This window comes from Erythrolamprus reginae, chromosome 5, assembly GCF_031021105.1.
Source record: "Erythrolamprus reginae isolate rEryReg1 chromosome 5, rEryReg1.hap1, whole genome shotgun sequence".
NCBI classification, from domain to species: Eukaryota; Metazoa; Chordata; class Lepidosauria; order Squamata; family Dipsadidae; genus Erythrolamprus; species Erythrolamprus reginae.
In genome coordinates this window covers 101,997,266-102,013,858 of record NC_091954.1, presented here as the reverse complement: position 1 = coordinate 102,013,858, position 16,593 = coordinate 101,997,266, and the positions used below count along the sequence as shown (strand labels likewise).

The 16,593-nt window shown below is 41.6% G+C and overlaps 1 protein-coding gene across 3 annotated transcripts in view; it reads right to left on the bottom strand.

Annotated features, from left to right (window-relative positions):
• FNDC3B (fibronectin type III domain containing 3B) overlaps positions 1-16,593 on the bottom strand; it is a 376,606-nt gene that overhangs the window by 336,894 nt on the left and 23,119 nt on the right. Inside the window, exon 1 of one of the 3 annotated variants that reach the window (XM_070753642.1) lies at positions 5,770-5,860. The exons of the other annotated variants lie outside the window; for them this stretch is intronic. The gene's annotated coding sequence lies outside the window, so the exon portion shown is untranslated. Of the gene's footprint in view, positions 1-5,769; positions 5,861-16,593 lie in introns of those variants that run through there. 3 annotated transcript variants of the gene reach the window in all.

Sequence of the window (16,593 nt, the reverse complement as noted above, 5' to 3'; positions counted from 1 at the left end):
AAGGAAAGAGGGAGAGAAAGGAATGAGAGAGAAAGGGAGGGGGGAGAGAAAGAGATAGCAAATGAGAGAGAGAAAGAGAGATAGCAAGAGAGAGAGAGAGAGAAAGAGATAGCAAGAGAGACAGAGAGAAAGAGAAACAGAGAGATAGCAAGAGAGAGAGAAAAAGAGAGAGAGATAGCAAGAGAGAGAGAGATACAAGAGAGAGAGAGAGAGATAGCAAGAGAGAAATAGAGAGAGAGAAATAGAGATGGCAAGAGAGACAGAGAGAGAAAGAAAGAGAGATAGCAAGAGAGACAGAGAGAGAGAGAGAGAAAGAGAGAGAGAAATAGCAAGAGAGACAGAGAGAGAAAGAAAGCAAGAGAGAGAGAGCAAGAGGGGGGGAAGGAGGGAGAAAGAAACACATAGAGGGAGGGAAGGAGGGAGAGAGAAAAAGAGGAAGGAAGGAAGAGAGAAAGAAAGAGGGATGGAGAGAGAAAGGAAGGAAGAGAGAGAAAGAGGGAGGGAGAGAGAAATAGAGCAAAAGGGAGGAAGAGAGATTTTTTTGTCCAAACTTTTTTTATTCCCGCTACAAAAATGGTGGAAAGTCTTAAGCATAAAACTTATCAGGAAAGACTTCATGAACTCAATCTGTATAGTCTGCAGGACAGAAGGAAAAGGGGGGACATGATCGAAACATTTAAATATGTTAAAGGGTTAAATAAGGTCCAGGAGGGAAGTGTTTTTAATAGGAAAGTGAACACAAGAACAAGGGGACACAATCTGAAGTTAGTTGGGGGAAAGATCAGAAGCAACATGAGAAAATATTATTTTGCTGAAAGAGTAGTAGATGCTTGGAACAAACTTCCAGCAGACGTGGTTGATAAATCCACAGTAACTGAATTTAAACATGACTGGGATAAACATATATCCATCCTAAGATAAAATACAGAAAATTACAGTATAAGGGCAGACTAGATGGACCATGAGGTCTTTTTCTGCCGTCAGTCTTCTATGTTTCTATGAAAGGCTTCTAGTGGAAGAGAAGTTGTCAAACTATAAATATGAATATTTAATAATTAAGTGAGCAGCATGAAATATTATTCCTTGAACATCTTCTCTTGCCTCTCAAAAATGCTCTCCAAACTTCCCTTAACCAGGAGAAACAGGAAGTTCTGACTTTTCATGGTGGAAACAATAAAGTGTTCTGGGCAGGGGTGGGTTCTGGCTTACTTCACTGCCGATTTGCTTCCTCACAGGCCGCCAAGACGCATGCACATGCCTTGATAAAACCCAGCTTCTGTGCATGAACAGAAGCAAAAAAACAAGATGATGGTGGCGCCTCTGACATCAAGGGCAGGTCCAGCCGGCCATCACTGCCAGCTCGGCAGTTCTTGCTACAAGTTGTACAGAACTGGATCGAACTGGCAGGAACCCACCTCTAATTCTGCGGGATGAATTAGAGCTACAAAGCTAGTGCAACCCCATTTTTTGCCTTTTTCGCCATTCAAAATACAGTGTTCCCTCGATTTTTGCGGGGGATGCATTCCGAGACCGCCCGCAAAAGTCGAATTTCTGCGAAGTAGAGGTGCGGAAGTAAATACAGTGTTCCCTCGATTTTTGTGGGTTTGAACTTCGTGGAACGTCTATACCACGGTTTTTCAAAAATATTAATTAAAAAATACTTGGCGGATTTTTCCCTATACCACGGTTTTTCCCGCCCGATGACGTCATATGTCATTGCCAAACTTTTGTCTGCCTTTAAAAAACATTTTTTAAAATAAACTTTAATAAATAAACATGGTGAGTAATAATCTGAATGGTTGCTAAGGGAGTGGGAAATTGTAATTTAGGGGTTTAAAGTGTTAAGGGAAGGCTTGGGATACTGTTCATAGCCAAAAATAGTATATTTACTTCTGCATCTCTACTTCCCGGGCGGTCTCGGAACGCATCTCCCGCGAAAATCGAGGGAACACTGTACACTATTTTTGGCTATGAACAGTATCACAAACCTTCCCATAGCACTCTAAATCCCTAAATTACAATTTCCCATTCCCTTAGATTATTACTCACTATGTTTATTTATTAAAGTTTATTTTAAAAAATATTTATTAAAGGCAGACGAACGTTTGGCGATGACATATGACGTCATCGAGCGGGAAAAACCATGGTACAGTATAGGGAAAAAACCCACAAAGTATTTTTTTAATTAATATTTTAAAAAAACCATGGTATAGACTTTACGCGAAGTTCAAACCCGCGAAAATCGAGGGAACACTGTACAGAGGGATGAAAAAGAGGAAAAATGAAAGAGAGGAAAAACAGGGTCCTTTAAAGGTTTCTAGGACTTCTGCATGTATACAATTCCTTCTTCCTTCCAGAGGCTTTAACACTTTTTTAAAAATTCTATGCAGTTGCTATGATTAAATTTGCCATGCAGTTACAAATGGTTAAACTTCCCTATGTTTACATACATAGTAGGATCGGAGACTCCTGCTGATTGAATTGTTCACTTCCAGCAATTAAATGCAACACTTTCACATTGTGCTAATTAATACACCTAGAACAAGGAGCTCACTCTTGTCGGAAGTCTCAAAGCCGAAGAGCATCAGAGAACACTTATTGGCTGCATAGCTAGAGGTAGTACAAGCAGGAAGAGGGAGATTGTGATCCCGTTATATAGAGCGCTGGTGAGACCACATTTGGAATTCTGTGTTCAGTTCTGGAGACCTCACCTACAAAAAGATATTGACAAAATTGAACGGGTCCAAAGACAGGCTACAAGAATGGTGGAAGGTCTTAAGCATAAAACGTATCAGGAAAGACTTTATGAACTCAATCTGTATAGTCTGGAGGACAGAAGGCAAAGGGGGGACATGATCGAAACATTTAAATATGTTAAAGGGTTAAATAAGGTTCAGGAGGGAAGTGTTTTTAATAGGAAAGTGAACACAAGAACAAGGGGACACAATCTGAAGTTAGTTGGGGGAAACATCAAAAGCAACATGAGAAAATATTATTTTACTGAAAGAGTAGTAGATCCTTGGAACAAACTACCAGCAGACGTGGTAGATAAATCCACAGTAACTGAATTTAAACATGCCTGGGATAAACATATGTCCATCCTAAGATAAAATACAGAAAATAGTATAAGGGCAGACTAGATGGACCATGAGGTATCTGCCGTCAGTCTTCTATGTTTCTATGTTTCATTGCCTCGGTTTGAATTTTACCTTCACTTGGTTCCTTCCTTCCTTAATTTTGAAAAATGAAAACTGAATCAATAAAATTCTTTGGGCTGTGTTTTCAAAGTGAATGACTTTTTCTCTAAAATCATGTGACTTTGAGAATCTTGCAAATATGCCCAAGGAAGGAAGACCTGACAAACGGATAAACAGATTGGACGGCCAGCTCTGAGAAGTGCTGTAAAAATAATAAATTTGTGCAATTGCCCACAAGCTAGAGAAAATTAAACCAGGACACAGGATTTGTAATCATAATTAAAAGCCACAAGAGACCAGAGATCTTTTTCAGGAGGAAACCCTACTGAACTGGGCTGTCTGCCGGGACAAAACGGTACTTTTTCCTTAATCCAAGGTGACGCAGTGGTTAGAGTGCAGCAATGAAGGCTACTTCAGCTAACTGCTAGCTGTTGTTCAGCAGTTCAAATCTCACCACCAGCTCCAGGCTGACTCAGCCTTTCATCCTTCCAAAGTGGGTAAAATGAGGACCCAGATTGTTGGCTGTATGAGGCTGATTCTATAAACCGCTTAGAGAGGGCTGTAAAAGCACTGTGAAGCAGTATATAAGTCTAAATGCTATCACTATTATCCAGATGGGAGAAAAGGAAGAAAGTTCAAAAGAGAATATAGTAGTACCTCTACTTAAGAACTTAATTCGTTCTGTGACCAGGTTCTTAAGCAGAAACGTTCTTAAGTAGAAGCAATTTTTATTTTTTTTATTTATTGATTGATTAGATTTGTATGCCGCCCCTCTCCGTAGACTCATAGAAACATAAAAAAATAGAAGACTGATGGCAGAAAAAGACCTCATGGTTCATCTAGTCTGCCCTTATACTATTTTCTGTATTTTATCTTAGGATGGATATATGTTTATCCCAGGCATCTTTAAATTCAGTTACTGTGGATTTATCTACCATGTCTGCTGGAAGTTTATTCCAAGGATCTACTACTCTTTCATTAAAATAATATTTTCACATGTTGCTTTTGATGTTTCCCCCAACTAACTTCAGATTGTGTCCCCTTGTTCTTGTGTTCACTTTCCTATTAAAAACACTTCCCTCCTGAACCTTATTTAACCCTTTGACATATTTAAATGATTCGATCATGTCCCCCCTTTTCCTTCTGTCCTCCAGACTATACAGATTGAGTTCATTTAGTCTTTCCTGATACGTTTTATGCTTAAGACCTTCCACCATTCTTGTAGCCCGTCTTTGGACCCGTTCAATTTTGTCAATATCTTTTTGTAGGTGAGGTCTCCAGAACTGAACACAGTATTCCAAATGTGGTCTCACCAGCACTCTATATAGCGGGATCATAATCTCCCTCTTCCTGCTTGTTATACCTGTAGACTCCGTAGACGTTTCCCATAGGAATCAATGTAAAAGCAAATAATGTGTGCAAACCCATTAGGAAAGAAATAAAAGCTCGGAATTTGGGTGGGAGGAGGAGGAAGAAGAAGAAGAGGAGGAGAACAGTCGCTGCCAAAGGAAGAAGATGAGATGAGCACCCCCTTTTGCCTTTCCGCACCCAGACACTCTGGGAGGCAACCTCGGGTGTATGGGAGGCAGCACGAGGGAGTCACCAAAGTGAAGCGGTTTATTCCCTCTCCAAGCGCCCAGAGAAAGGAAAATGCTCTGTTCGCTCTGGGCTGCCAAAGCCTCCTTAAGCGCCTCCAAAAGGCACCTCTGGCAGCCCAGGAAAACCCGAGATGACCGGGATTAAAGGGGGAATGGCAGGAAACTGGCTGGGCATTCGTGCCGCTCCCAAATTTCCTGGGAAATTTTTCCGGGCTCAGGTTCTTAAGTAAAAAAATATTGAGCCCCCGGCTCTTATCTAGAAAAGTTCTTAAATAGAGGCGTTCTTAAGTAGGGGCACCACTGTAGTTGACAGTGGAGAAGAACAGGGAAGAGTTTTTGGTAGTTGGCTGAAGCAGAGAAAAGACTTAGCTCAGCTTTGAATTGGCAACGTTTGTTTTCGCCAACAGCTCCCAGTGGGAGAAACAGCAATACAAGCCCAATCTAACAAACTATGTGGCATGTGCATCAAAACAGCCTTTCTCAATTTGGGGGCCATCCAGAGCGTGTGCACCCCTGACCCCGCAGTAGTCCATGCAGAAGGTCTCTAGAAGTTCAAGTCCAGCCATTTGAAAGGCGACATAATGAGGAAAAAATCTGTCTTTTGTTAAACAGTTCTTCGAATTCTTAGTGGCTAGTATAACAATTTTAAACACATTATTCCCTCTCCCCCCACACACACACAAGATTACACTCTCTAAAAACTAGTCTCTTAAGGCTCAGACATCAGGTTTTTCCACTGGAATTCCAGACAGAAGAGTAAAAACACACCAGGGTTTCCTTTTCAGCTGAGACAAAGCCCTGAGCTTTTTAATCCATAGTTAGTTTAGCAGTTCCCACTGGCGAGGAAAGCCAAGCAGAGGCAAACAGGTTTTATGCATTAATTGGAGAGTCTGAATTTTTCTACAATGCTGGCTTGCTGTTGTGAGTAAACAGCCAAAGAATTTAAACACTTCCCCCCACTCTTTAATACATACCACTTGTTTCAGTTGGACTCTTAACTACAGTATATCCAAGAGAAAGCGTCTTAAGTCCTGATCTTGAATTCACATAAAACCTCTGGAAATAATTTCTCTGGCACCCACAAGTTCTGCTAATGTTTAAAAAAAAGGGGGCTATGGAAAATTACTCTAAAACTTTTTCATCCACTGATCTCAACCTGGCCAAGCAGAAACATCAAGACAAGAATGGACCGACTCGGCTTTCAAGCCAGCTGAAGCCTCTTAATTAACTGCGTAAAAAAAAAAAGATGACATCACAAAACAGGTAATATCAATGATTTAAAGGGTGGCTTGAAGCTGGATCCACAGCTGCAAAAGCAGCCGTTCTTGTGATATTCAATGACTTCACACCTCTTTGAGTTGTTCTTCTGCGACTGTCTTACTGCAGGGTTCAAGTATCACAGATGTTCCCTTTGCTTCTATCACTCACGTGGCTTTCCTCTTTGTCTAGAGAGGTTGCATAACTAAAATAAACAGATTTGTTTCCTGTCTGCCACTGCCAAGCAATTTAGCAGGGTCTCTGAACTTGCTGAGAAGGAAGAAGTGAAGAGAGGGAGAGGGAGAGAGAGAGAACGCCATTTGACTGTCGGTAGACTATCTTCCAAGGCCAATTTCAACAAAAGTCGGATATCAGGTTGAGCACTTCTGTTTTGTTCCTCTCCTTTTCAAAAAAAAAAAACCACTGCCTGATCAGGAAGGCAAAGGAAAAACTAAAAAGTCAAGATGAGGGCCAACTCAATGTGATAAACGTCCAGATTCATTCATAGACAAACAGACAGAGAGACAGACAGACAGACCATAGTAGATAGATAGATAGATAGATAGACAGACAGACAGACAGACAGACAGACAGACAGACAGACAGACAGACAGACAGACAATAGTAGATAGATAGATAGATAGATAGATAGATAGATAGATAGATGGATGGATGGATGGATGGATGGATGGATGGATGGATGGATGGATGGATGGATGGATGGATGGATGGATGGATGGATAGATAGATAGATAGATAGATAGATAGAAAGAAAGAAAGAAAGAAAGATAGATAGATAGATAGATAGATAGATAGATAGATAGATAGATAGATAGATAGATAGATATTGGGGTTTTTTTATTTTTAGACTTTTTAATGTAAAACTGTTATTTTAGATTGTAATTATTAGATTTGTTACCATGTATTGTTTTTATCACTGTTGTGAGCCGCCCCGAGTCTACGGAGAGGGGCGGCATACAAATAATTTTTAAAAAAAGATAGATAGATAGAAAGACAGACAGACAGACAGATGGATATGGATGTTAGATAGAGATGGATGGTAGTGAAATAGATTTTTTTTAATTGAATAAAGCAGTAGCCATATGTGACTTCCCCTTTCTTAATGTTAATGAATCTAATAAAATGATATTATCAGAATTCCTGCATGCATGGAAGCAAATTTTTTTTGGCCAAAATGCATACATTCCCTGGTGAGATTTTGCTTGCTGCTCATGCGCAGAAGCAAAATCTCACTGGGACACGCATGCCCACCTACCAGACACCCGGAGTTATGCATGCAGTGCACCAGTAGCGGCATCAGCGGTAACACCCGCCTGTTGACCACGGAGATGCTGCAATGGTTATAAGCAGGGGTGGGCAGCAGGCAGGATGGGGCGGAATGCAGTTCCACCGGCAGAAATGAAGATGTGTGCGCAGCTCCAGCTGATCGGCAGCTGTCGCTTCCTGGATTTATTTATTTATTTATTTATTTATTTATTTATTTATTTATTTATTTATTTCCTTCCTCCCTTCCTTCCTTCCTCCCTTCCTTCCTTCCTTCCTTTCCTTCTTTCTTTGATTTGTATGCTGCCCCTCTCCGAAGACTCGGGGCGGCTAACAACAATATAAAAAGACAATGTAGACAAATCTAATATTAAAAATAATCTAAAAATTACTGATCTCGGCTCAACTCTCCTTTTTCCCTCCTGCTGCTCCTGCTTCTGCACTCCTCGCTTTTTTCCTCTTTCCTCCTTCCTGGTCTCTGATGAGCTTCCCTCTCTCCTGCCTGGCTCCCCTCCAGCCTCACACGGCTGCTTCCTTCCTGAGGTGCAAGCAGCACTGGCAGCATTTATGCTTTTGGCGGCACGCGTTTGCCTAACTACCCATCCTGAGGCGGGGGGGGGACCCAGGAAGGAGAGCGTGAGAAATGTGAAGCAAATTGTCACCCCAGCGAGCGACACTGGTAAGGTTTTAAGTTGAAGACTTAACAGTTCACTTGAACAGTGATGATTGTTCAAGCCACTCCCACCTGGTCACATGGCTGGCAAGCCACTCCTACCCAGTCACATGACCATTAAGCCACACCTACAAAATAAGCCACACCCACAATGTGGCAGTAAAAATTTTGGCTGCCCATTACTGGTTGTAAGTATGAAAAATGGTTACGAGTCACTTTTTTTCAGTGCCATTGTGAATTTTGAATAGTCACTAAATGAACCGTTGTAATTCGAGGACTACCTGTACAGAGTGACTCATGTGGAAAGCTTTCAGAAATTAATTGGATGAAGTGGTACAATTGGACACAAAAGAGAAAAGCAAATCAACAACAAGAGATTTTTTTTTTACAAAGAAATATGTGTAAAAATGTAAAAATGAATAACATGTCAATGTACAGTAAATGTAAATATTTAGATGTCAACCCACTGGAAAGTGTTAAAGTATTAAAATGCAATAAAATATATATTTTTTAAAAAAAAAATTAATTAAACATAGATTATATATCAGAGCCTGGCTGTGGACTGACTCCCTCTGCAGAAAGTAAAATGAAAAATTTCTTGAAATAACAGTTTGTGCTGCATAAATCAGTCTTAGGGCAGAATATATACATATATGTTGTACATTCTTTCAAGATCAGCCCTAAATGAAGTAGGTATTCACATCTGCAGCATTTTTTGCATTCCTGCTCAAGTTGTGCAATCTGCGGGTCTTTTTGCAGCTTTGTTCCACAATGTTTTTAAACTCTGAAGACAAGAGACACAAAACAACAAATGCTCCATTCACACGACACAGCAGACATTATTAATAATCCACACCATGTCTTCGTATTGCAGAAAGTTATCACTCAGACATCTACCCAGAATGAAATATTAAAAAGGCAGAGTATTATATTGCCCTGGATGAGAAATGGCAAAATGTGTCTTTTAGACAGAGAAAGCATCCCCCAGCTTTTCTAAACAGCTCTCAGATATCAGCGTTTAAGAGCTAAAGAGATAGATAGCTCTATTCACAAGCAAATGCCGTCACCCAGGATCCAACCCAGGGAAAAGTCATAATAGGAAAAGTCATAAAAGTCATAATAGGAATTGCAGAGCCCCCTTTAAGAATACACACCTCTTCATTGCATCATCTTAGCAGTCCAAACCTTAACCAAACCTGATAGGTTGTCTAACCTATAGAGCCAGCTATGACCCCTACATAACTCCCACAACAGCCAATAGAATACATGTTCTTTCACAGGAAGAGGAAGTTCAAGTGCAAAGTCCAAGAGAAGAGCCGTTGTACTTACCTGAACGGTCTTCTCAATGCGCTGCATGGAGAGTCCAACGTTGGACTCTCCTAAGCAGTGCATTAAAGAAGATACACACTCCCAATTCCATGTGGTTCTGCTTCATCATTAAACCTCTTTTCAATCAGCCTCAAGTCTCCATTTTGTCTCCAGTGCCTTTCTTCCAACTTGGAACTGAACCAGATGGATATCTTCCCACAGTGTCATGGCTTAGTTCACCCCAATGCTAAGCCCCATGGTCAACTTTTCACAAGCACACATTTCTAGTAACATTTGATCATGCTGTGCAAACCATTTGTCCATTTGTCCTGTATCCTACTACACATTTCTCTCTTCTCAAACAATAACTGTGCATCTATACAGTGGTTCCTCTACCTAAGAACGCCTCTACTTATGAACTTTTCTAGATAAGAACCAGGTGGTCAAGATTTTTTTTGCCTCTTTCAACAACCATTTTCCACTTACAAACCCGAACATCCGAAATTGTAACCGGAAAAGGCAGGGAGAAGCCTCCATGGGGCCTCTCTAGGAATCTCCTGGGAGGAAACGGGGCTGGAAAAGGCAGGGAGAAGCCTCCATGGAGCCTTTCTAGGAATCTCCTGGGAGGAAACAGGGCCGGAAAAGGCAGGGGAAAGCCTGCAAAGGGCCACTCTAGGAATCTCCTCGGAGGAATCTCCCTGTGGTTTCCCCAATCGCATGCCTTATTTGCTTTTACATTGATTCCTATGGGGAAATTGCTTCTTCTTACAAACCTTTCTACTTAAGAACCTAGTCACGGAACGAATTTAGTTTGTAAGTAGAGGTACCACTGTACAGGCATGCATGAATATGTTCACAATCACTCCCACTTTGTTATAAAGGGCACTGTTGCTTTAACCGCTCGCGTGAATTAAGAAAATTAAAAACACAAATTGCTTCTTAAGTGCGGGATATATGCAGACCCATCTTGCCAGTTTCCACGAACAAAGACGTTTTATATTTAATTTGTTTTGGCTGCCGAATGAACAGTTGAGCAAACACTCTTGGCTTGGTTCACACATCATGCTAAGCCATTGCTTCTGGTTCATAAATTGTAGTTGCTTGAGGTCTCCCAATACATTATGAAAACCAAACAAAACTCAATGTATGATACAGGAGCCAGGTCCGTGTCATTTACAGTAGTCGTATATTCAATTGAAAAACAAAACAGTAGAGATTGCAAAAATAAACACATCACAGACAGAACAATGCATGTCTTCAAAAAGTATTCTTGCTAATTGGCAAGTGGGGGAAAAGTCAGCCAGCATCTCTACGTTGGTATGAACATTGGGAAAGGCAATGCCTCAACTTCCTTAAACAGTTGTAGAAGAGCGTCTCTTTACTTTTACTACATCTGTAAAGTTTCCAGTATGGATAATTCTGGGCAGTTTTTCTTCACTGCACATCAAGGTATCCAGTATAGAGATAACTATATATCGGATTAAAAGATAGCAGAATTCCAGTATTTGAGAGGCTGCCACAAATAAGAGGGGCTAACTTATTTTTCAAACTATCAGAAGGCAAAACAAGAAAGAAGGATAGAAACTACCGTAAAATACAGTAGTTTCCATCCATTGTTTCTTGTCTTGCCTTCTGGTACTTTGAAAAATAAATTAGCACCTTTTTCCTCCCTAAAAGAGGCTGATAATTTGGGTGCATCTTATACTCTGAATGTAAGTTTTTTTTCTAGGCCTTACTAGCTGCTAACGCTCTGTCCAGCTCTTACCTTGCAGGCTCTTTCATTGTTACTCTTTGCGAAGAATGTTTTCCAAGCCCTAAGTCTTTGCAAGGTTTTTTTTCCCCCATTGGTCTAACTTGCTCCAAATGTTTCTTTCCAGACCTAAAATTATGTTCCCATCTTTGCAATGGAAATCCTGATTTTAGTTGTAAATCAAGGATTACCTGTATGTTATAATATATATGTAAGATTATAAAGTGTTGACTAGTTAGCAGCTCAACTTCTTTCTTCCCTGGACTGACATAAATGTATGATCCTTTATGGTTAAAAAAAGCAGTGTAGAAAACTGCAACAATACACACACACAAAACAGATTCAAACTCAATGTAATCCATTTCATTCATTTCATTTCATTTTATTGGATTTGTATGCCGCCCCTCTCCGTAGACTCGGGGCGGCTAACAACAGTAGTAAAAAACAACATGCGACAATCCAATACTAAAGAAGCTAAAAACCCTTATTTTAAAACCAATCATACATACAACGTACCATACATAAATTGTGGAAGCCTAGGGGGAAAGAATATCTTAATTCCCCGATGCCTGACGACAGAGGTGGGTTTTAAGAAGCTTGCGAAAGGCAAGAAGGGTGGGGGCTATTCTAATCTCTGGGGGAAGTTGGTTCCAGAGGGCCGGGGCCGCCACAGAGAAGGCTCTTCCTCTGGGGCCTGCCAAACGACATTGTTTAGTTGACGGGACCCGGAGAAGGCCAACTCTGTGGGACCTAATTGGTCACTGGGATTCGTGCAGCAGAAGGCGGTCCTGGAGATAACCTGGCCCGGTGCCATGAAGGGCTTTATAGGTCATAACCAACACTTTGAATTGTGACCGGAAACTGACCGGCAACCAATGCAGACTGCGGAGTGTTGGTGTAACTTGACTGCAGAAAAATATGACATCAGCAACAGTGTGGTCAATGCATGGAATGCACTGCCTGACTCTGTTGTTTCTTCCCCAAACCCCAAAAACTTTAATGTTAAGACTGTCTACAGTCAACCTCACCCCATTCCTAAGAAGTCTGTAAGGGGCATGCATAAGTGCACCATCGTCTTACCATCCCTGTCCTTTTGTCCTATTGTCCAAATTTACCTATACCTTCTTTGCTTTTGTTTATGTTTAAACTATACCTATTATCTTGTGCATTTTTTGACAAACCAACAAATAAACTAACTAACTAACTAACTAACTAACTAACTAACTAACTAACAAACAAATAAATTTTAGGGAAGAATAGAGAGAGAAAAAGACAAGGGGGAAGGGGTAGAAACTTCTTTTTTTTCTTCATAATTAGGAACCCAGGTAACGCACAAACCAGAACCTGGCAAGTTAAAATTAATAGTATTTCCCTGAGTTTTCTTTTAGAAATCAATGATATTTCAGCATGTGTATATTTCAACAAGTGGGCAGGCAAAAAGGGTGGATTTTCGAGCTTGTATAAAAATATGCAACCATATGGAGGTGGAGAGGAAAGCAGCTAAATTATTATTATTCATTTAAAATAATCTATATATTAAAAACAGAGAAAAAAGAAAGGAACATATATAATAAAGAAAATCAAACAGAACAGAAAAACAATAACAGTACAAGCAATAAAGAAAAAAATACATTTTCCATAGTACAATGTAAATGGTAAACATCATAAAAAGAATAATAAAGAGACAATTTAAAGCATTTTCATTACGTAGAGCAGAGGTCCCCAACCTTTTTTGCACCAGAGACCGGCTTTAAGCTAGACCAGTTTTCCATGGCCCGGTGGGGGGGGGGAGCTAGCTGTCAGCGGCGCCGTAAAAGGGGCGATCAAGAGAGGAATGGGTGAATGAATGGACGGAGGGTGGGAAGGAAGGAAGGAAAGAGGGAAGGTACAGGAACAGAAGAAGGGTGCAAAGAAGCAAAGAAAGGTGTGAAAGGGGAGAGTAAGAGAGGAAGGAGTGAAAGAAGGGAATGAGGGAGGAAAGAAGGGAGGAAGGAAAAGGAAAGCAAGAGATGGAGGGAGGAAAGGTAGGAAGGAAGGAAAGAAAGAAGGAAAGAGGGAAGGGACAGGAACAGAGGAAGGAAGCAAGGAAACTTATGAAAGGGGAGAGTAAGAGAGGAAGGACTGGAGGGAGGGAGGGAGGGAAGAAGGTAGGAAGGAGAAAGAAAAGAAATAGAGGAAGGGAAGGTAAAAGAGAGAAAGAAAAAGAGCAAGAAAGAAAGCAAGAAAGAGAAAGAAAGAAAGAAAGGCAACTTCAAAGAAAGGCTCACTGAGCATCTCTCACTCTCTCTCTCTTTCTATCCCTCTTTCTTGCTTTCTTTCTCTTCCTTTCTCTCTCTCCACTTCCTTTATCTCCTCTCTCTCTCTCCCTCTCTCTTTCTCTCCCCCCTCTCTCCCCCTTTCCCTCTCTCTTTCTCTCTCTCTCCCTCTCTTGCTATCTCTCCCCCCTTTTCCTCTCTTTCTCCCTCTCTTTCTCTCTCTCTCCCCTCTCTCTTTCTCTCTCTCTCCCCCTCTTTCTCTCTCTTCTTCTCACTTTCTCTCTCTTGTTTTCTTTCTGTCTCTTTTGCTTTCTCTCTCTCTCACTCTTTCTCTCTTGTTTTCTTTCTCACGCTCTTTCTCTCTCTTGTTCTCTCTCTCTTGCTATCTCTTTCTCTCCCCCTTTCTCTCTCTCTCTCTTTCTCACTTTCTCTCTATCTTGCTGTCTGTTGCTCTCACTCACTCTCGTTCTCTCTCCGTTCTTCTCAGCGGTGACGCGCGCACGCCCTGCCCGCCTCACATTTGCTGAGAGCACTTTCGCCCCGGGCTCTCAGCAAGGGGGTTGCAGGAGAGGCGGGGCCGGCGGCAAAGGTGATATTCAATGTCAGGGGCGCACGGGCGGTTGCGCGCGCTCCCTATCTCCCTGCTAGCCCACTCGGAATACGTATTCAAAATAAGAAAAGCCTTCGCCGGCGAAGGCTTTTCTTATTTTGAATATTCCGAGTGGGCTAGCAGGGAGATAGGGATCGCGCGCAACCGCCCGTGCGCCCCCGACATTGAATATCACCTTCCGCCGGCCAAGCCTCTCCTACAACCCCCTTGCTGAGAGCCCGGGGCGAAAGTGCTCTCAGCAAATGTGAGGCGGGCAGGGCGTGCGTTCCGGGTGCGGGAGGAGCTGCGGTGAAAGGCAGGAGGTGGCAGACGAGCAGAGGGGGCAAATCGGGCGGGTGGTGGGCAGCGCGGAAAGGCCGAGGGGGCCCTGGCGCCACGGACCGGCTGAAAAACCCCAACGGCCCGGTCCTGGTCCGCGGACCGGCGGTTGGAGACCCCTGACGTAGAGTATGTTCATAGTAATTTAGTCAATATATAAGTGTATAAAATATATTATTATTTGTGTCTTCATAATACAATCTACATTTTTTCCTCCATTTTCTCTGTGAGTGAATCATATGTAATCAATAATCATACTAATCACCTTAAGTTTATAACATTACCATCCAAATCTTCCACATATATAACAAATTTGTCAACCATAATTGTTGACAGCTATGTTGCAACTTGTTGTTTTAAATGTTATTTAAAGGTTTCAATCCATTTTGAAACTCATGCCCTTATCACCTCGAGGTTTGACTACTGCAATGCTCTCTACATGGGGCTACCTTTGAAGAGTATTCAGAAACTTCAGATCGTCCAAAATGCAGACGCGTGAGCGGTTTTGGGCCTGCCAAGACATGCCCATATCTAGTCATCACTCTGTGGACTGCACTGGCTGCTGATCTGTTTTCTGACACAATTCAAAGTGTTGGTTATGACCTATAGAGCCCTACATGGTATGGGACCAGACTACCTCCAAGACTGCTCTCTGCCGCACGAATCCCAACGACCGGTGAGGTCCCACAGAGTTGGCCTCCTTAGGATCCCGTCGACCAAATAATGCCGGCTGGCGGGACCTAGGGGAAGAGCCTTCTCGGTGGGAGCCCCGGCCCTCTGGAATCAACTCCCCCCGAGATTCACACTGCCCCCACCCTCCTTGCCTTCCGAAAGAGTTTAAAAACTCATATTTGCCACCAAGCCTGGGGTTTTTAGATCTTCCCCCCAACCAATGAATGTTTTAATATGATTGTCGAACGAATGGTAATGGTAGCATTTTAAATTCGATTTGTAAAAGAATTGTTTTAAATGTATTATTATTTGGATTGCTTACTATTGTTCTATGTTTTTTGTATATGCTGTGAACCGTCCCGAGTCCCCAGAAAGAGGCGGCATACAAATCCAATTAAATATAAATATAATATAAATTTTGGTTTTATTTATTCTTTGTATCATTCGATTTGTCATCTGTCGTTATATTACTATTCCTCTTATCTGTAATTTGGTAATTGATCTTTTCGGATTAAGTTATATAAAATTTAATTTCGTTTTACTCATTTTATAGTATTTCCCTGCGTTTTTCTTTTAGAAATCAGTGATATTTCAGCATGTGTATATTTTAACAAGTGGGCAGACAAAAAGGGTGGATTTTCGAGCTTGTCTAAAAATATGCAACCATATGGAGATGGAGAAGAAAGTGGTTAAATTAACTCCGCTATGGCAGCTGGTAAAAACTTATAGACTCCAAAGGCCTAGAAGCCAGTGGGGTGAGTAGAACCCATCTGATTTCTAACAACAGGTCTGTTGCTGTTAATAGGAACAGTGGGGTGCCCTTCCTTGCCTTGGGCAACAACTTTCATGACACCTTAAACATTTCACAGACAGAGAAAATAGAGGCACACTTTCAACACCCCTATTCTCATGCCAAGGACCACAGCCTCAGGCTGTAGACGCATATCCTTGTTACTTTCAACTGTCTGCTCCTTCTTTGCATAGTTCGCCCTTTATCAGAACTGACATCTGGCTGCAGATGTCAGTTCTTCATCTCAAAAGTTTCCACTGTTGCAGCCTGTTGCGCTGGGTCGAGAAACTTAAATAGACAGACTTCAATGGATTGTTGAGAAAGTAGTGATTGTTTTCAAGAATATAATCTATCTTCCCTCTAGGTTTGACCCTGGCCAGAGATGGCCAATGGAGGTTTCTCTTTATCATTTTTGCCTTTACACCTCAGGAAAAACCTGGCCTCCAGCTTAATCTACTGTTACCGGAAGGGAAGCAAATCTGGGCAACCAGTTATTTCACGTCAAATAATAGCGTAGAAGAAGAAACATTTTAACTATTAGATGGCTTTGGGCTAAACCTCAACAGATGCCACTAGGATAGCTCTCATCTCCCGACTTCATGGGTGGCGCTATTTGTGCTACTTTGCAACAACAGCAAAAGTATTCCCTCTTTCAACCAGGAAACATTTTCTCCAATGCTGCGACCGGTAGTAAACACCTCCATTCCTTTCCTTCGCCATGGTTTCTTGTTATTCAAAGTTTAAATAAAATATACTGCTCAAAAAAATAAAGGGAACGCTTAAACAACACAATATAACTCCAAGTAAATGAAAATTCTGTGAAATCAAATTGTCCACTTGTTGTGGTTAGCTCTGGCCCAGTTCCTGCCCCAAGGACTGTG